The sequence below is a fragment of the Bos javanicus genome, chromosome 24, assembly GCF_032452875.1.
Source record: "Bos javanicus breed banteng chromosome 24, ARS-OSU_banteng_1.0, whole genome shotgun sequence".
NCBI classification, from domain to species: Eukaryota; Metazoa; Chordata; class Mammalia; order Artiodactyla; family Bovidae; genus Bos; species Bos javanicus.
In genome coordinates, this window is record NC_083891.1 from 48829370 (window position 1) to 48850528 (window position 21159).

The following is a 21159-nucleotide window of genomic DNA, read 5'->3' on the forward strand; positions in this document are numbered from 1 at the left end:
ACAAAAATATTCTACAAAGAATAGAAATGCATCTTCTGACTTGACACAAATCAGACTGTCTTTCTCTGCCACCCTTTCTTAGTCCCTTGAAAACCTGCACACTAAGCAGATCCACTTAAAAATAAGAGTTTTGTAGCATAATGTCACTAATTTATGGCAACAATTAGGATTGAAATGATAGCTAATGAGAACATTCACTTGAAAAGAGAGATTATCTCATAGTGAACACAAGAGGAGCCAGGATGAACAGTTTATAAGTTATTATCACAAATCGTAAGGCACTTCCTAAGTGTAAAGAAATTTCCTCTCAGGGGAAACCAACCAAATAAAGTATGTTTACTCTATGTCAGATTTTACAAAGATAGGCAAAGGAAACATGACACTAATAACTCTTTTTAGAAAATGATGCAGAATACCTCCTCTTGCAACCCATTTATCAGGAAGATGGTTGGTAGACCCTTAATTCAAGGATCTCAACTAGAACTTCAGGATTTCTTTCTGGTTAGCCCTTCATCTCAATTTAGCAAATACAATTAGTCTTTGGGAGGGCTATAGGAACAGGAAGTCTTAATTGGAATTATAGGTCTTTACTGGTAAATGCCTTTTTTCAACATCTGTCAGCCTCATTACTATTAAAAATCTTAAGACTTGTAAAAACTCTATCCTCTTATTTTACTTCCTTTCAGTCCTTGTGTATTTAGTTACTAATTTATACTTGTTCTACACATTGTAACACACATCTTTCTTTATCTTTTGCTTGTATATTTATTCCATTTCTTCCCTGAGCACAGTTTCAAGGACAGAGATGTCCATTCCATTCCTCTTTTTTTTCCAACTCCTTTTCAATGCCTCCTTTAATTACAAAGAGACTTAGTTATTCCTTACTCCACTTTCCTTTTAGGAAAAATATCCTTTTAGTCAAAAATATTGACTGGTGGCGGATAAAATATACTTTGAGTTAAAGTTTAGAAAAACTTTTTTAGAAATCACCAAGAAATCAAATATAAATTCACAGGAACTTAATAAGAAACCCTCCTCTAGGAGAGGGGGAGGCCCCATTCCCACCTTTAGAGACAGACTCAAATCACAAATGTAGAAAGATTTCCATGCAAGAAATGGTTTATTGATGGCCAAAGGAAAGCTGTGAATTAAACTCGAAAGTCTCATTAGTCTGATTTAACACAATTATCAACAAGATAAACTACTGGCTTCCTCAGCTAAAACTTCCAAATAATAAAATTAACGAAGAAGAGAAAGCCAAGATGGTTTCCCAAAATGTTTAACAGTGTAATTATAAAACAGAGTTTTGACACCAAAGTAGGCGCACTCTTAGAATTCCATTACTCTTCAGCACAACAGTCTATGCTCACAGCAATGAAAATATCAAGAAAAAGACTCAAATGTGCACATGCCCTGTAGCTAAAAACTTGAGAAACCCTACAATAGCAACATCTCTTATCTGAAATGCTTTTAAACCATTTTAAGGTAGTACTTTTGTGAAACATGCTTTTGTTATCTGGAAAATATGTGGAAATCCATAGTTCCAGGGATAAATGTGGTACCACATACACAGAACTTTTAAAAGCCTGTAATACTTGTAGTCACAGTCTCTTTTAGTTCTGGGTTAATTTCAAACAGCAGAGTTATTACAGTATCAACCAGAATATTTGATATGATAAAAATTCTGATTTTTTTAAATTAAAATATATTTAACAATACAGAACATAAACCATAGTAATCCTCACAAGTAACCATTATTAAATGTCATTTTAGAACATAGCTCTTTATTATAACTACCAGTAATTACAGAGGTAGAATTCTGTCCATTGTTATAAAAATGCCACCATTTCAAGACAAAATTATAGCTCAAATCAAGCTGAACATAACCTGATAAAACACAATCTTCTGCTTTAAGAACTGTGGTTAATGTTTAACCATATACCCTCCGCCCCCCACCCCCCCCTCCAATTTTCCTAAGATCCAGACATAAATTCATGCTTTGTGCTCCCTCTGCTGGTCCTGTAGCTATAGTTAAAACCCATTCTTGGGAGATATTTTGTACAATGCAATCTTGTTACAGCACAGTGAAAGGCAATGGAACATTAGATTAGATCACAAAGATACAATCCAGCTCCCTCCTTTGGGCTTTGAGGAAAAATAAAAGAAGAGATACATTAACTTGACCAAGGTCACACAGGATTCTGAGAGAGAGAATAATTCTGGTCTCTGGTTCCTACTCCAGAGCTCCTTCTATTTCATAACAATGTCAATGTATTCATGTACAAAACTATACTTTGCTACAAGTATCTAAAATCTGAAGCTTGGTATCTTTGGGCCACACAGGATTTTTCACTGAACTGTAACTACAACTGATAAGGGCATCTGACCAATATTCACTGCAGACATACAAACAGTGTCTCTGATTCTAATTTTCTTGGACAGTGCCCAGTTAAAAATGAAAGCTTTGGGGAAAAGATACTTTATTTTAAAAAATGAACCTGTTTAATTTCTTTTAAAATTTAAGCTAAAGTGGGGGAGGTTAATACTTTGCTTTTGGTTGAGTAAGGTATATGACCTATACCATAAATGTTCCCAAAGAATAAGTTAGCATTTAATTCCAGGTGACCTTCGTGTAAGAGATGTATTTAATGATTCGTCAAATAGTCTATGTGTGGAAAACTGGAAATACTAGCTCTAGTCTGATAACAATACTATTTAGATAGACACAAACAGTCTGGGATTAAAGAATCTAATCTATTCAGACAAAAAGTAAATATTTATTAAGCTAGAATATACAAGTCTATCTTTGCAGGGAAGAGACATTTGTTTCTTGATGAAAGATATAAATTGTTATCTAAATTATGAACAATTTTTATTCAAAGTAAAGTTTAAGTTCTGTGTTCCTTTAGAAAACATAAAGACATCAATGCCTATCCTTGTTTTATGGCAGTGATCAGCTGTTGTTTTCATGGAAGGGAAACATGTTAAAGTATTTAAATAAATAAGAAAAGAGTGTTAAAATGAATAGATTTCTCAATTACTAATTAGTAACTTATTTGGACAGTACAAACAGCAAATGTCAACATTTTAGAAATGAGAAAGCAGTCTGTGTTAAATCCAGCCTTAAGGAATTTAGGGAAAATTGACAGATGAATGAAAATTTTAACCCTGCTCAATTTAAATAATGTGATAAATTTGTCACCTGGAGCTCTGTAGCTATCATTATATAATATTATAGGATGTTGATTTTTCAACTGAAATGAAAGATAAAAATAACCTTGCTTTGATGTTATAAAGACAGAGTTTAGAATAATCTCGATATATTTCTGTTTAAACACCAGTCCTCCACTTACTAGCTACAGGAACTTGATTACTTAACTTTTCAGAGACTCATTCTCCTTACACGTGCTGGTGATGATGGTGAAAGCTACTGAATAAGAATTGCTGTGAAGATTAAATGAGGCAATTTGTGTAAAAACACTCCATGGGGAGCCTAAGTAAAAAGCCTAAGGAGAAAAGCGGCCCTGGGTTACCATTCATCTGTTATATATTAGCAACAAATGCTAATTTTTAAAACATACTGTGCAAAACCAAGCACAGCACCTCTCTGGACTGAGTCTAGACCACAGGTGGTCAGTAGGCAGTTTCTGTTTTGGAGAATCCCTGGAAATGCCACATGTCCCGAAACTGAGCAAAGCATCTAGAGTCAAGGTTGTGCTGGGTTAGATGGTTGTTCTCAAAGAAAGGGATGTGTTTCACCAGGAAAAGCCAAGGGCACAGGTTAGGAGGATTTCATGAGAAAGACTCAAAGCAAAAGGGCATTTTTTTCCCGGAAAACCATAGTTTTGAGATAGCTTAGTACTATACTTACATTCCAATTTAAAATCTTTGATGTTTGTATAAAAGTATTTCCATTTAATCCCCAATTCTCCAGTAAAGAGAGTATGATCTATCAGAGACAGATCATTTGGTTTATAATAGAATCCAAATTCTCTATGCCATAACATTCCTATGTCCAGTATACAGTACAAAATTACTCAACACACAATCCTGGGTAGAGATGTATCAATACCATTGATCTTCTCAAGCAATGAATTCTGAGTTTCTCTACTGTGTTTCTATTTTCTATATCATTGCTCTCTGCTCTTTATTACTATCTTTCATTTCCTTATTTTGGTTTAATTTGCTCTTCTTTTTCTAGTTTCTTAAGGTGAAAGTTGAGGTCACTGATTTGAGATCTCTCTTCTTTTTCAGTATAGGCATTTAAGGTTATAAATTTCCCCTTAAATACTACTTTAGTGGCATCCTACACATTCTGAACTGTTGTATTTTCATTTTCTCTAAATTACTTTTTAAATCCCTTTTGATTTCTTCTTTGATCCATGGCTTGTTCAGACGTGTATTTTTAAATTTCCAAATATTGGGGGATTCTCCAGGAAGTTTTCTATTATTGATTTCTATCATAATTCCATTATAGTGAAAGGACATACTTTCCATGACTGGAACCCTTTTAAAATAATTATTGAGACTTGTTTTGACGGCACAGAATATGGTCTTTCCTGGTAAATGTTCCTGTATACAAATGAGAAGGAAGTGTATTAGAATGTTATTGGTTGGAATACTCCATAATCAATTAGATCAAACTGACTGATAGTGTTGCTTGGGTGTTCAATATTCATGCTCATTTTCAGTCTATTCCTTCTATCAACTATTGAGAACGAAGTATTCAAGTCTCCAACCGTATATGTGGATTTGCCTATTTCTCCTTCCAATTTTACCTGTGTTTTGCTTCATATATCTTGAAGTTGCTGTGTCTTTGGTACATACATTTAGGATTCTGACAGTCCTCTTGATGAATTGACTCCTTTACCATTGAGAAATGGCTTTTTTTAATTCCTGGAGAGCATATGCTCTGAAGTCACCCCCTCTTTCTTTTGATCGGTGCTACTCATGGAATTAAGTTTATGTCGTTCATATTGCTGTCAGTTTTCTATTTGTCCCATCTATTCTTTTTTCTTTCCCTTTTCCTTTTTTTCTGTCTTCTTTTGGATTAATTGAGGGTTTGTGTGTGTGTGAGTCCACTTGTTGACTGATTAGCTGTAATTCTGTGCAGTGATCCAGAAATTCTCTTACAATAGTAATCTGCAGTATTCGTTGGGATCATTTCCTTTTGTTTCTCATCTATCAGGCATTAGTTTCTTTGAATGCCTCATGCTCAGTATCTTGCAAACCACCGTTTCATATATTTTGTCTGTTTTTGTTGTTGTTTCAGGCAAAAGGGTAAATCCACTCTCTGTTCCTCTATATTGATGGGAAGTGAACAGTGACTTTTAAATATTTACATGAAAAAAATGCACAGTTTCACAAATTTTACATAGAAACAATGGAGAAAACCAAAGATTTTTCATCTAATATCTTTCCTTATTTGAAGTTGTGATTGCAACATTTTTCCCACCTCTAATATAATCACAGATTTTAAAATTTCACCCTGATTCTCAAATATGACACTAAGCATATATACTTAGTTCAATGTGTATGGAAATTCTGTTCCCTTAAAATAATCTCACTAATTACATGCTTTGTTCTAGTGTACTTTATTTGTATTATCAGTCTCCTCTGTAGGTTATAAGTGGCAATCATTCCTAGTCTCTTCATTATTCTTCACTGTTTTTCTACTTTTTCAGATAATGCTGTGACACCGTTAGGGAAGACAAACACTACACAGGAGTTTCATATTTTAAGTTCGAGTCCATCGCCCCCTACTTCACTCCACACAATGTCCACATTGATCTGCTCATCATTTCCCGAATACACTACCCTTTGCTCATGCTACCCTCTTTGCTTTTACATCCCTTTCTACATAAATCTGCCTAGCAAATTTCTACTCACCTTCAAACTTAGAAAAAACATTGATCATATTAGTTAGTTGTATCCACATTTATTTCCCTCACTAAATTATTACATTCTTGAGCATGGAATAATTCACTTTGGTCTCCCTGGTACCTAGCATAGTGCCTATGGAAAGATTCTCAAAAAGTTTAATTAACTAAACTCAGAAACAGAAATAGTTTGGGATGCAGCATGTCATGCACTGAATGTATGTTTCCTTCCAAAAGTCCTACAGTGAAGTCCAGGCCACCAGTGTGGCTGAATTTGGAGTAAGGAAGTAACTGAGGCTAAATGGGGTCATAAGGATGTGGCCCTAATCCGACAGAATTACTGTCCTTACAAGAAGAGACATGAGCTCCCTCTACATGGGTATAAAGAAGAGCTAACAGCCAGAAGGCAGCCATGTGCAAGTCAAGAGCAGAGCCTCTACCAGACATCAATTCTGTTAGTAATACCTTGATATTGGACTTTCAGTTTCCAGAAATGTGAGAAAACAAATTTCTGTTAAGTAAGTCAGCCAGTCTATGATATTTTGTTTTGGTGGCCTGAGCGGACTAACACACACAGAAAGGTTTGTTAAGCTGAGGTAGCTCCTCTCTCCCAAGGTTCCTGAGTTTCAAAGACCAGCACTAGGAATGTTCTCTTCGGTTTAAAGAGAAATTCATTTCTGCTTTTCCTCCAGAGGGCTATACTTGAAACAGTGCTGCTATTTTACCCTTAGCCACTGATATTGCAACTTACCCCAAATCAAAAAGATCAGACATTCTATAACCTTGTTTACAAGCAGTTTCAATTCAGAAAGAAAGCTCAATTCCCTAAGGACTAGGTTACTGAGATATTACAGAAGTACAAGTTTTATTGCATCACAGAGTTAGAGTTTATAATTACTCCAGCAATATACATATATCTCATAAGTATGGGGATGATCACAATGCTTCTGAAATAACTGTCATTTATTAAAATGAATCTAAAGAAAGAAGAGTGGAGAGAGGCTCTGGTTTTTGATTGGGTAGTCAGAGAAGGTTTCACTGAAGAAATGATATTAAGACTTAAAGAAAGTAGGGGCATGAGTTGAGTAGATATCTGAGGAAAGAACATTCTAGGAAAAAGGAATAATAAACGCAAGTGGACTATACACAGAGCTAATTCGCTTCACCGAACAGCAGAAACTAACACAATATTGTAGAGAAAGTAGATCTCAATTCAAAAAAATTCAAGTGGACCAAAGAAGGGCATATTCAGGCTTCATTACTGATAACAATCTCAAGAATCTCTCTAAAGAATTTATAAACATGCTGCTGCTGCTAAGTTGCTTCAGTTGTGTCCGACTCTATGCGACCCCACAGACGCCAGCCTACCAGGCTCCCTCATCCCTGGGACTCTCCAGGCAAGAACACTCAAGTGGGTTGCCATTTCCTTCTCCAATGCATGAAAGTGAAAAGTGAAAGTGAAGTTGCTCGGTCGTGTCAGACTCTTAGCAACCCCATGGACTGCAGCCCACCAGGCTCCTCCGTCCATGGGATCGTCTAGGCAACAGTACTGGAGTGGGGTGCCATTGCCTTCTCCATAAAGCATAAAAGATCTAAAGCAAAAGTCACTCAGTCATGTCTGACTCTTTGTGACGCAATCCCCCACCCCTACCTCCACCATGGACTGTAGCTCGCCAGGCTCCTCTGTTCATGGAATTCTCCAAGCAAGAATACTGGAGTGGAGAGCCATTCCCTTCTCCAGGGGATCAAACCTGGGTCTCCTGAATTACAGGCGAACTCTCTACTTCCTGAACCACCAAGGAAAAGATCTAAAACACATTATTATTTTTAATTGCCAAGACATACCCCACCCCCTAGCAAAACTAAACTTATCCTTAAAAAAAAAAAAAAAAAAACTAAAACAGAAAATTTAATGATTACTCTTTAGCCAGCAGTCTGCTGCACAACAGGAAGTGGATCTGAAAAACACAATGCTACTGAAAACATCTTTGAGACTTAGTTGAAAGCAAAATGAGAGTTGCTGTATTCAATAATTCAGTAATATGACTGTGACAATTTGTCTGTCTACATCTGTAAAATAAGAACTGGCATAGATAGATAGAAGGTGAAATGTGAGCTGTGTTCTACAGAAGCTGGAATGACAATTAGTTTTCCAAACATTTAATTACGGAATTATCATTACAAATAAAAGGTGGAACGCTACCAGCAACATCAGTATTTGTTACTTTAAATTAGCTTAAATTGAAAACATGCTAACCACCAATATATAAACAGGAGTAGTGACTGCACTAATCATAGGAAAAACAATAAGAACAGAATGTGGTTGCTTAGTATGTGACATCAGCATTGTGCTAAGTGTTTTGTGTATGTCACCTCATTTAAATTTGACTTTAATCTGGAGAGGAGGTTTCCCGATTATCTCCATCTTACTTGCTCAAGATTCCCCGCTACCCAGCAGCAGAAGTAGCTCTCAAGTCTAGGCAGCCTGTCTCAACACATAAGCATCCTGCCACACTGTCATGGAAACGCCAGCATCTATAAATCAACCTCAGTGATGGGTCCTGCTAGTCTTGGCTAGAGTCTGATACAACTATTTACAGTTTATTTTGTTAAGGAATATTATGGTATAGCACTTTCAAAACTCAGGATTTTAATATTTCCTATTTTTGTAATCTATGAATGAGCTCCAAGTAAGCACTGAATAATAAATAACGTGAGAACAATATGCCCCGATTTGCCCAGGACAAGTCCCACTTTACACACTTTGTCCCAGGAAAACTATTACACAGAATTCCCTTTCACTCTATTAAGGTCCTAGTTTGAAAGATATATTAATGGTCTCCCACTTAATAATCACTTCAATTTTTTTGCTCTGCCCAATCATTGCCTTCCATATTAAACAGTGAACTGCCATCATTCTCTTTTGGAGTGTAAGTTCACCACACTTTTTTTTTTTTGGCTGCACCTCATGGCAAGTGGGATCTCAGTTTTCCAATCAGGGATTGAATCCGCACCCCCTGGGTTGGAAGTGTGGAATCTTAACCACTGGACCATGGGAGAAGTCCCTCATCATACCTTCTCCTCTAATCAGAGTGTTGGCTTTCTCAACATTTAAAGTACAATGTTTTTCTTGTCTCCAAATGGTTCCACAACTCCTTCCCAATTTATATGTCTGATCTCATCTCCTCCCACACCCTATCCCAGTCGCCATTCTTTTCTCCTAAATGAACCCTTTGTCTTTCTCGCCTACTCTTGCCTGTATCTTCTTTCATGCCACCCCACTATGCTTGGAACAACCTACTAGTCCACCAAGTATCTGCCCCCAAATCACTTTTTAAAAGTCACTTTAGTCAGTGAAGCCTACCTGAGATCACCCATCCGCCCACCTGTCCTACTTCTGAACTGAATCCACCAGGTTCAAATTTGAATTGCTTTTAGTATTACACTACTGTGAGGTTCACCATATTCAATGACACCACAGAGAATGTGAATCCTGACAAACAACACAACTTAAAAATAGGGCGTTTAGATATATCTATATTAACCAAAGAGAACGTGCAATCCAGATGGATCTTGCTAAAAACCATATCAGTAGATAAACCACTGCTTTTAGAGGATACAGGGACACACAGTCATAAGTGAAAATTTGATTGTCAAAAAGATGACCACATTCATTGGTAATATACAATAAAAAATTACTCTAAGTCTCGTGGGTAAAATGAGTGAAGTGGAACACTGGTCGTACCCTGATTTTATCACCTACATCTTGTCTGATTCTAAACACCAGAGCTCTGTTTGTCCACCTTGACTATAAGGACAGAGGTATCTGCTACAGAGAAAAATTAGAAAAACAAAATATCCATGGAAAATCATCTCTTTTAGGCTAAAGATCAGTGATTTTTAAAGAATCAGTCTAATGAATTAATGTATGGCATGCATGCTCAGTTGCTCAATCATGTCTGACTCTTTGCAACCCCACAGACTGTAGCCTGCCAGGCTCCCCCTGACAATGGGATTTTCCCAGCAAGCATACTGGAGTGGGTTGCCATTTCTTCCTCCAGGGGATCTTCCTGACCCAGGGATCGAACCTGCATCTCCTGCACTGCAGGCATATTCTTTTTTTTTTTCTGCAGGCGGATTCTTCACTGCTGAGCCAACAGGAGGCCCAAACTAACGTATAATACATCTCATTTGCATATTATTCTTTTCAGTGGTATTTTACATTCAAGGAGGAAGATAAGTAATTCTAGGTAATACTGTAATTTTTGAACACCATGGTTTGTTTGAAATAACCAGGCATTAAAATTCAAAGCTGAAATAACAACACCAAAAAGTTATTTTTAATGAGGTAACATATCTAAAAGTAATAAAATGAAAACTAAACTCTACTCAGAAAAATATCTGATAATAAATATTAGTAGGCAAAGATCTAACTACTGCATTTATACAAGTATAGGTCATCAGAAGAAATGTCATTTGATTATATAAGAGGGAAAACGAGCTTCTGTAAATACAAAAGATCAGAGAATACACCCCCAAAATCAGATTAGGAATACCATGATAATACATATAGCTTCATTAGGCTAAAGAATGCAACATGTATTGGGAAAGTAAGTTCTATGGTTTTGATTATGGGGAGGCATGTCAAATTTCTACATGCTGTAAACAAACAAGGCCATATTACCCTTTGAGATGACTACTTTTTAATTTTAAATTCTTGAAGTTAATGAACACTGACTCATTTTAAGTATGTAATTTCAAGCCATGTGCCAACAAATTCAAACTCAAGAATATAAATACACTGAGTAAGCAAACAAAGCAGTCATTTTAAGTGTTCATTTTACTGTTTGGGGTAATATTTCCAAGATAGAGAACAAAACCACCACCATTTTGGCTATAAAAAGTAATGCAAATTAAAGCCAATTGACTTTGGTCTCACTTAAAGGAAAGATGCATATGTAGCTTATATTTACAAGTTTGCAACTGATAGCTCTTAGTTTATATTACAATTCTAGCTCAAGTGGATCATTGTTCTGTGGAATTGCAAGTTATTAATGTATATGGATTCACTGTATAAACCAGTGAATATTATCATTATCATATTCACAAAATATAGGGATGGGAGGGACTAGAAAACCAGACAATGAGAGAAATAAGATTCTCTAACAGGAAATACCACAAACTCTTACCAAGAGTCATGCAAAATACAGTTACCTGGATACCTCTTGCATTTGATACTTAGTGCCAGCAATAGAAATCAAGCCAGTTGTGTTCTTGAAAACAAGTATTTTTAAGAGTATGAAAATTAAAGCTCTTTTCTTTCCTTCCTTATCACCACACACCCGCTAAGTAAAACACTGTTACGCAAGACAAGAAAACAGCAAGAATTAAAAAGCCCACAGAACAGATGACTGCCCATTGTGTTTTACAGATCTGCATTTAATCCACTATGATGTTCCCTTCCTGACCATTTAAGGATACTAAGAAGAAACCAGAGGCTACAGTACAACCAGCTATACTACAAATAATATTCCTCAAATGAACTTTTTTCACTGCACATGCAGAAATAAATTTACCTGTAGCTATTTACTAGTTTCAGACTAATTTGTTAAACTTTCCTTTATTTTCTAACATTTTACAGAAATGTTAGAAATATGACCATATTTTAGTATATGTAGTCGCATTCCTATCTTCAAACATGACTTTGGAAGTTTAGGACTGAAGGATATTACATAAGTCCTAAAAGGTAGACTCACCCCAACAAGACACAAACTGCTCTTTGCCTAGGTTTCCACTGTTGCCACAACCGCCGCATGCCAGGATGTACATACAGTCCATGGAGTAAAACCTCTACAATCATGAATAACAGGGACTTGACCTTTCTATTAGCTTCTAGTATGTGCTACCTGAGAATCAGTGCACATAGGAAAAGGAATCACTGGTACTAACATGAAGTACACCAAGAATAAACTTTAACAAATATTTTTAAGTTTATGTAAATGTTACCTGTTAAAAAATGTACATATATAGATAGTAACTATATTCCTAAATCCCCAGGAAAGCGGCTGTTTATTTGTTCATCAAAGTTAGGATTACCCAATTGTTAGTCCCTAAACAGAGGAAGCTATAAGACTTTTAGTCACTACTAGAAATTATATTCAGTTGCTAATTGCTCTTCTTTTTTCTTTTCCCAATGGTAAGTAAAATGTAAAACATATCCTTGGGTTACCCTGAAAATCAGCCTATGAATGCTCACTCTGTGAAATCTGGTTAAAAGTCTTTTGAGAATAGCTTGTATTTTTTTTTTTACTGTGAGAAGGAAAAAACTACATCAAAACTATAGCAAAAATTAAAATCAAACTTAGACATTTGGGATACAACATTATGAAACTTTTATAAGGATTAATAGCTTTGAAAAACAGGGGACACTGCATGTTTAGAGAGTAGCAACCAGACTAAATGGTACCTATAGAATTTAGAGGACCAAGAAATACAGTTTTGAGTCTCTTCTGTTTTTACAGTCCACAGTTCAATTTTGAGTTTTAGCCAGTTTTACAAACTATCTCCAAGTGAAATTTTAGGTGGGCAGCAAAGTTCAAAAATGTAAACACAAAACACAGTTTAAAATGTGTAATCATCAAATAATATCAGATTTGTATTGGGCTCTGAGATGGTTTGAAATGATTTCAACAAGGGCAAAGTTACTTATTAAAATACTATTATTAAAAGGCTTCTTAGGAGGCAGTATAAGGTAACAAGTGGAGTTTTTATAGCTAGAATAATTTCAGTTCCACTACTGGCTTTACCATCTTCAGGCAAGGATTAATGCACTCTGTGCATCACTTTCCTCATTTATAAAATAGAGAGCATAATATTAACTACCTCACAGAGTTGCTTTGAGCATAAAAATAAAAATAGTTAATAATTACAACAGTGTCCATTACAGAGTAAGAGAGTTCAATAAATATCAGCTATTATTATCACTACTGGGCAAAGAAAATAGTTTGTACGCATGCTCTTAATATACAGCCTTTGGAAAATCTATACAGTACATCTGAAGTTCATTTAAAAATTAATTTTTAATGACTGCCTCTTACAGACAGTTTGTACAACTGTTGTGCAAAACGAGCAAACTCTTGGAACATATCTGATTCTACTTTAAGATCAATATAAGACTGCATGTGGAAAGATGCCTAAGAAAAGTAGTAACTCTTCAATTCCCATTCTAGATCAAATCTTTAAGATGGAGATTTAAAATGTAACAGATACAAAATATAACAGGATTGAGCTGAAATTATAAAATCTCAACCCAATTTTTAAAAAAAAATTAGAGGCACTATCTACTGAGCATACTTCATTAACCACATGTATAGTGAGATGCATTTATCTCATTTGATAATGCAGTGTCATTCAGTAAGATGAAACTTTGATCTCCAGAGACTTCCAGCTTGTTGTATGATCTTTGTCAAACAGTTTAATTTCTCCACCTTCTCCTCTAATTCCTCATCTTTTGCATGATGGAAATAAATCATTCTGTTGTCCATCTAACTTAGAGGGATGGGATTAGAGTAAATGTCATTCCCAGTCTGTGGCCAAATTGAGAAGGATTTACCTCTCTCATCGTGAGTATGATGATTTAGTTACTTTGTGTCAGTAGGTGAAACATTAACTTCTGATTTACATCACCACCTATTTAAATTCTGGAAGTCAAGTGAATGTAAGGCTGGCATCATTACATGCCAAGGCATGGAGAAAGGGTGAAATCACTTTTCTTCCATATACAGGAAGCCCTGTATGTTTAAGTCTGTTAGACATTTAGTAACCAAGAATACTTCTATAATAAGCAGTTATGCAAGTCTGCATGTCTGAATATGTACATGAAATTCCCTGCAAACGGAGCCCCAGGGAAAGAGCATCCAACTTGGGGAATTCTGTATCCATTCCAAATCCTACATAGTCTAAACTATATGAGACATTTAAATTGTGTTGTTTAGAGTACTCATCTTCAGGAACTCTGGTTATACCTATGCACCACAGGTATGTTAACTAAGACTTGAATGCCTTCTTTACCAATGAAATCCACTTATGGAAAAATAAATTTTAAAAAAGCATATATTTTCTGCCCTCATGGAGTGTACAGTCCACTCTGAGACAGAGAATGAACGTGTGTGTAAGAGAAAATGCAGTATTACATATAACAATGGTTTTGGGGATAAGGGGAAATGTCTGGGGAAGTAAAAACATAAATACAGAATTGGGGAAAGAACATTCTCGACAGGGAAGAGCATGCAAATAGTCTAAATATGGAAATGGGGTCCATGAATCCTAGAAAAGCAAAGTATTAGTGTGGCTGGAGGATGTACCACCCTAAGGGCAAAGGGACCCAGAGAAGGGTTTTGACCAGGGAAGAGCACAAACTGGATTTAGAGGATCTGAAGATGCTTGCTAGATGTGGAATTAGGGGTGGGAGCAATGAGCCTGGAAGAGAAGAAACCAGGTGGGTTTTCTCAGTCTAGCAGAGAGAGAAGATGGTTTGAGCTACAGTGGTGGCAGCAGGGACACAGAAGAAGGCAGATACTACTTACCTTTTGGATACAGAAATGAAATTAACAGAGGACGGATGTAGGAAGTGAGGGAATGAAAATGTCGAAGATTTTCATGGGATGGACATAAGTAAATTGGTAGATGAAGACACAATTTACTGAGATGGAAAAGACTAAAAGAAAAAGTTAATGGAGAAAGGCTAAGAGTTCACCTGGGAGACGGGGCCTGTGAGAGGTGCGAGCGGTGATGATGACGGCTGACAGCTCGGGACCAGAGTTCAGCACTGCAGCAGGCGTTATCAATCGGCACTTGGATGACATGTAAAGTCATATTAATAGAAATAGATTAAAATGCCTAAGGTAAGAGTTTAAGTTGAAAAGAGAGGAGGACTTTAGTGGTCAAACTTTAAGGAATTCTAATATTTTCAAAAAGAGCCTGAAAAGAAATAGCAAAATGGTGAGAAGACAGCCCAGAGTATGCGGTCACAACGTGAAGAAAAGGGTGTGGGGCAAAGCTCTGAGAACGAGCAAAGGTGGCTGGTGGATTTGTCAAACTGTGCCCTCTTTTCTCCTCTATAGTACACGGCTGTGATTCATTCCTATAAATCTTGAGATGAAAAAAGAAAACCGCAAATCCCCAGATCAGAAAACAGTACTAATTTAGAAAAGTGATTTTAAAAATATTTAACTATTGCTCATTCCTCTCTAGTTTTCTGATCTGAATTTACCTGTTCTATTTTGATTTATACGGCACTGAGAATTAAAGTAGTAAATCTTAAGACTGAACACTGCAATACAGAAAATGGGATATGCTTGATGACAAGATCAAGTAGTGAATAGGTAATTCGAAAGGAAACCGTAATGGTTTAAGTGGGATAATACATTTCATTCATGCCACAGAAGTAGCACAAAAATCAATACAGCAGATAGCCACAACAGAATTATTAAGACAGTATCAGATGCATGAAAAATTATGACTACGGTTTCAAATATTTATTCATTACAGACTTACTGAACAGCATATATGATGCTAACACTGTTCCAGTGATTTTAAAAAACTCTTTTGAGGAAACTCATTAGAATATTATCTTAGATTTAGATTGGAGATGAGTCCTTTCAAAGCAACAAAAAGGCACCAGATGTGATTTTTTAAACCGCAATATAAAAGACATACTGAATGGGGAAAAGCACTCCTAAATTTGAAATGCTACAGGTTAGAGAAATGACTTAATATTATGCTTAGAATTATAAACCCATTCTCAAAAAGGAAGCAAACAAACAAAAAGAATTAATGAAAATTCTAACGTAAGTCACAGGAGATATGTACTGTGATCAGATCAGGAACTCCTATCTATTCCCATAAATTACACTGCAGGTCTTTGTCAATTAATAAAAAGGATATTATATATGCAGGGAGGGAGGACAAAAGACAAAGATACAGATTTTACTTGAGGCAGTAGAGAGAGGCACAGAAAAGGGAGAGGCAATTTAAATTTGCGTATTTTTTTTAAATGCCTAAAAGAATAAACTTAGTTTTAAAAGAATGTCATGTATATTTTACTAATGTTCCACAACTATTTTTATACATTATCTAGTTTTTGTCCATGTGTATATAATTTTATACAATTGTATTTATAGCAACACATAACTTTATATACTTTTTAAACATTATATCAGATCGCTTCCATATTTCTAACTCATTTTTCCTTATAATATTTTTAATCCTGCAAAATATTCCACTGGGTTGACAGGACAGAGTTTACTTGTAGTTACTAGCGATTAATTAAAATTCTCAAATGCTAACTCAGAATTCTAAATTTATTTCTACAGATGTCAACTCTCAGGTCAGTACTGAGGGTTGATCTCAGTGCTAAGAGGACAAACAGAAGCTATCAGGTATGAAAAGCTTATAGCTTCACAAGGTTTGACTCAGAGAAAGACAGGACAAAATCAATACACTAAAGTAAGAATAATTGTAAAGCCCTGCAATTAGGTTAAAAAAAATCAAATGTGCAACAAGTCTAAGGAGATGTGTGCTCGTGTGAGAAAGATCTGGAAATTTCACATGAGCTTAGGTGTGCCTGCTTTAAAAAGTCAGTATAGTCTGTCTTAGGACAAATAAACAGTATAATTTATAACTATAATGTAGCCTGTAATTTATATAGTTTTGATTTACAAAGGCCAAAATTATGAAGTACAACTGAAATATTGCATCCAAATCTGGATACCAACTTTTTTTTAAAGCTTTTAATTTTATATTGGAGTAGAGCCAATTAACAATGTTGTGATAGTTTCAGGTGGACAGCAAAAGGATTCAGCCATACATATACATGTATCCATTCTCCCCCAAACTCCTCTCCCATCCAGGCGGCCACACTGAGCAGAGCTGAGCAGAGTTCCCTGTGCTATACAACAGGACCTTGTTGGTTACTGGACTCCAATTTTTGCGATAGTTGCTGATGAGTATAATTATCCAGAAAGAGAAAAAGAAAGCTGAATAATCTAAACATCATTTGTCTCAGTAATGGTTAGCATAACCAAGATATTTAAGCTAAAGGAAAAACATTAAGGGGAATCATGACAGATGTTTTTAAAAACCAGAGGCTCTGATAAGCAGCAAAGTATTTCTCTCAAGCAGAGCCAGACCAATATATGAATGTTATTGGCAGGCAGACTTCATCTATGACAATCTTTCTAACAACAAAACAGCAAGAACTCTACCACTTTCTGAGACAGGAAGCATTCAGAAGCTCTCTCTCAAGGATGCTATAAAAAGAAGTCATACACTGGAAATACGTTTACAGTAGAATGACTGAAATTTCTATCTCAGCAATCTGTGTATAAATTCTTAAAGAGATGGGAATACCAGACCACCTTACCTGTATCCTGAGAAACCTGTGTGTAGGTCAAGAAGCAGAAATGGAACAATTGACTGGTTCAAAATTGGGAAAGGAGTACAACAAGGCTGTGTATTGTCACCCTGCTTATTTAACTTCTATTCAAAGTACATAAGTGAAATGCTGGGCTGGATGAATCACAAGCTGGAATCAAGATTGCTGGGAGAAATATTAGCAACTTCAGATATGCAGATGATACCACTCTAAAGGCAGCAAGTGAAATGGAACTAAAGAGCCTCTTGATGAAGGTGAATGAGGAGAGTGAAAAAGCTGGTCTAAAACTCAACATTCAAAAAACTAAGATTATGGTATCTAGTCATATTACTTCATGGCAAATAGGAGGAGGAAAAGTAGATGCAGTGACAAATTTTATTTTCTTGGGCTCCAAAATCACTGTGGACAGTGACTGCAGCCATGAAATTAAAAGATGCTTGCTCCTTGAAAGAAAAGCTATGACAAACCCAGACAGCATATTAAAAAAGCAAAGATATCACTGCTGAAGAAGGTCTATATAGTCCTATGTATAGTGTCTGTACAGTCCTATGGTGCTTCAAGTCATCATGCACAGATGTGAGAGCGTCCTGGACCATAAAAAAGGCTGAGTGCCACAGAACTGATGCCTTCAAATTGTGGTGCTGGAGAAGACTCTTCAGAGTCCCTTGGACTGCACGGAGATCAAATCAGTCAATCCTGAAGGAAATCAATCCTGAATATTCATCAGAAGGACTGATGCTGAAGCTCAAATACTTTGGCCACCTGACACAAAGAGCTGACTCATTAGAAAAGACCCTGATGCTGGGAAAGATTGAAGGGAAAAGGAGAAGGGGGTGGCAGAAGATGAGATGGTTAGCATCACCGACTCAATGGGTATGAATCTGAGCAAATTCCAGGAGATAGTAAAGGACAGGGGAGCCTGGCATGCTGCAGTCCATGGAGTTACAAAGAGTTGGGCATGACTTAGCGACTGAACAACAGCAAAAAAAGTTCCTTCTTAAGGAACTGGCTTCTACTTCTTTCTAGGAACTGAATTATATTTTAAACATTCTGTATAACCAAAAGCTGAGGTTGTGAAGGAAGTCTGTGATTGCTTTTTTTCAGACATTGGGCTTGGTTTGTCCTTCCATACAATGTAATTCTGCTGAAAGAAAAATCTTTCAAATGCAGGGACTAGATCCCATCTGACCATGTATCACTGTACCATCTGACCATGTATCACTGTTTGTGCAGGATGTTCAACACCTGCAGATGAACACGCCACAAACGTAGTCAGATATCTCCTTTTATGTGAATTCTGCCCCCATTCTGAGCTCCGTCCTGAATCGAAGTGTTTCCTGTCCACTGTCTCAGCCTGCAAGTGCTAGGGTCGGATAAAGCCAGCAGGGGAGGAGGAGGAGGAGCCCACGTCCCTAACTTCTGCACTTCTTCTCTGCTGTTCATGAAAAGTGGACAGGGCCGGGCAGAATATGGAGGCCAAGAGACATGCACACACTTCTGATGCAAATGCTGTTATGAGATGTCAGGGCAGTCAGAGTTGCAAGCGGGCAGCATTTCAAAATGCTGTAACATTTTGCTGGCATCAGAATCTTTTCTTAATCAGGCCTACCCGGGCCTGACATTTCTTTACCAATGTGTCCTAAAGGCTTTTCAGTTCTGATGAGGATGTTGGACTGAAAAACACTCCGTTCGGAGGGTTAATACCTTACATCGCTGCTGAGAGTTCAGAACAACCTCCTGAGGATGAGAAATGACCTAGAGTGGTGACAGGCTGGGGGTGGGAGGGGGAGAAGGGGTGCCTTTGAGCAAAAAGGAAAATGGGAAAGAAGTGCTACAGTGACTCAGAAACTGAGCATGGATTCAACTTGGCCAGGAATTAGGTGAAGGGGGCTCGAAAAAACACGCTGCTGTCTTCAGCCATGTGGGACCTTCACCTTTCCCCATCTCAACTGTTCTCTTTTCTTCCTGCCTCCTCTGACTTCCTGGTCCTTTTCCTTCCATTTCCTTTTATCTTCCCAGTTGACCATGCACTTCTCTCTCCCGTCTGTTCCTGCAAAGTGAGGGGGGAGACTCCAGAGTACTGGGGCAAGCTGTCACATGTGGCAGATGGTTTGGCAGATATTTGGCATGAGTAGATGATATTACTGCTGCAACTGGTACTAATGAACAATGCACCAGGCATGGGCGATGTAAGATGTACAATAAGGAGTTAAGATTCTGTGCCTATGCCCCCAGGAAACTCACAGTCTGGTACGACAAACGTGATGCACATGAAGACACACAGGAAAAACAGAAGAAGCATAGTATGGTGGTAACTTTATGTGCCAACTTGGCTAGGCTACAGTGCCCAGCTGTCTGGTCAAACACATATCTAGACATTGCTGTGAAGGTATCTGGGTGTGTGATTAACATTTATAATCAGTTGACTTTAAGGAAAGCAGATGACCCTCAATAATCTGGGTGAAGGCCTTCACAACAAAAACTGAGCCTTCCTGAGGAAGAAGGAATTCTGCCTCAAGACTACAACATAAAAATCCTGCCTGAGTTTCCAGCTTGCTGGCCTGCCCTATGGATTTAGCAATTTAGGTGGCAACATCAATACCCAAATTTCTGCCCGTCCTACTGCAGACTCACCCCCACAATCGTCAAAGCCAATTCCCTAAAATATATCTCCATCTCTCCCTCTATACACACACATACATACTCACATTCTCACATACACCCTATCAGTTCTGTTTCTCTGGAGAACCCCGACTAGGACACTAGCAAATAAGGACAAGGTCAATCATGCTGCTCAATTCAGAGGTGCGGTGATTAGTAGCTGCTCTCTCCATTCCTTGAAATCAGATACATTCTGTCTCCAGGTCCAAAGAGTATTCACTTACCTGATGTTCACTCACTTTATATAAGTCAGTTGAAAGTCACTGGCTTTAGTAAACTCTCCTCTCTTATACATCTAAGAGCTGAACTATTATTTCCACTTGCTTTTTGATCCCTGATTTTTTTCATTTCTTAAAAATGTCATTATTGATTCAGTAAGACTCTGACCAACATCACTGAGTGAGTGAGTGAAAGTGGCTCAGTTGTGTCTGACTCTTTGCGACCCCATGGACTATACAGTCCGTGGAATTCTCCAGGCCAGAATACTGGACTGGGTAACCTTTCCCTTCTCCGGGGGTCTTCCCAACCCAGGGATTGAACCCAGGTCTCCTGCACTGCAGGTGGATTCTTTACCAGCTGAGCCACGAGGTAAAGAATTCGCCAACAATAGGGCAGACCTGATTTGATCCCCGGGTTGGGAATATGGGAGTCTAAATTGTTTCTGTTGCCAAGAAAAGGCTGTCACCTTAGATGTCACACTGTCCTCAATTCCTAATAATCAAAGTGTTTTCACTTAGATATGTATACTGAATATTTTGAAGCTTTCCTATACATCTTCACCTGAAAAACTCTATTTTAATTTTAAAAGCCTGTCCTTTTCTAGAGGATGGTCATGGAGTTTTTTCTTTCTTCCTCAAATCAACTAGCAGTGAAGACACTGCCTTCACACATCATACTTGGCTAACAGTACACAGTGTTGATCTGCGTCACCTCTGACTTACAAAAAGTGTCAAAAATGTCAAGTGCAAGTACAAAGCAGTCATGTCATACTGCCCCTTTACTAAACAGCAGGTATGATTTTCTCTGATGTGTGAGATTGATGGTTTGTCTCTTTCTTACTACTCCCACCCATCATTATGTTTAATATAGATTCATCTATGACACATGTAATTTGTTGATTTTATAACTCCTCTATATGTAAATAAAATGAGTAAGAAATACAAAATTCCAATGAATAATTTCTAC

The 21159-nt window shown here is 37.1% G+C and overlaps 1 protein-coding gene across 9 annotated transcripts in view; it reads right to left on the reverse strand.

Moving 5' to 3' along the window:
- Positions 1 to 21159, reverse strand: part of DYM (dymeclin) — a 400415-nt gene that overhangs the window by 153173 nt on the left and 226083 nt on the right. The gene's annotated exons all lie outside the window — the stretch shown is intronic.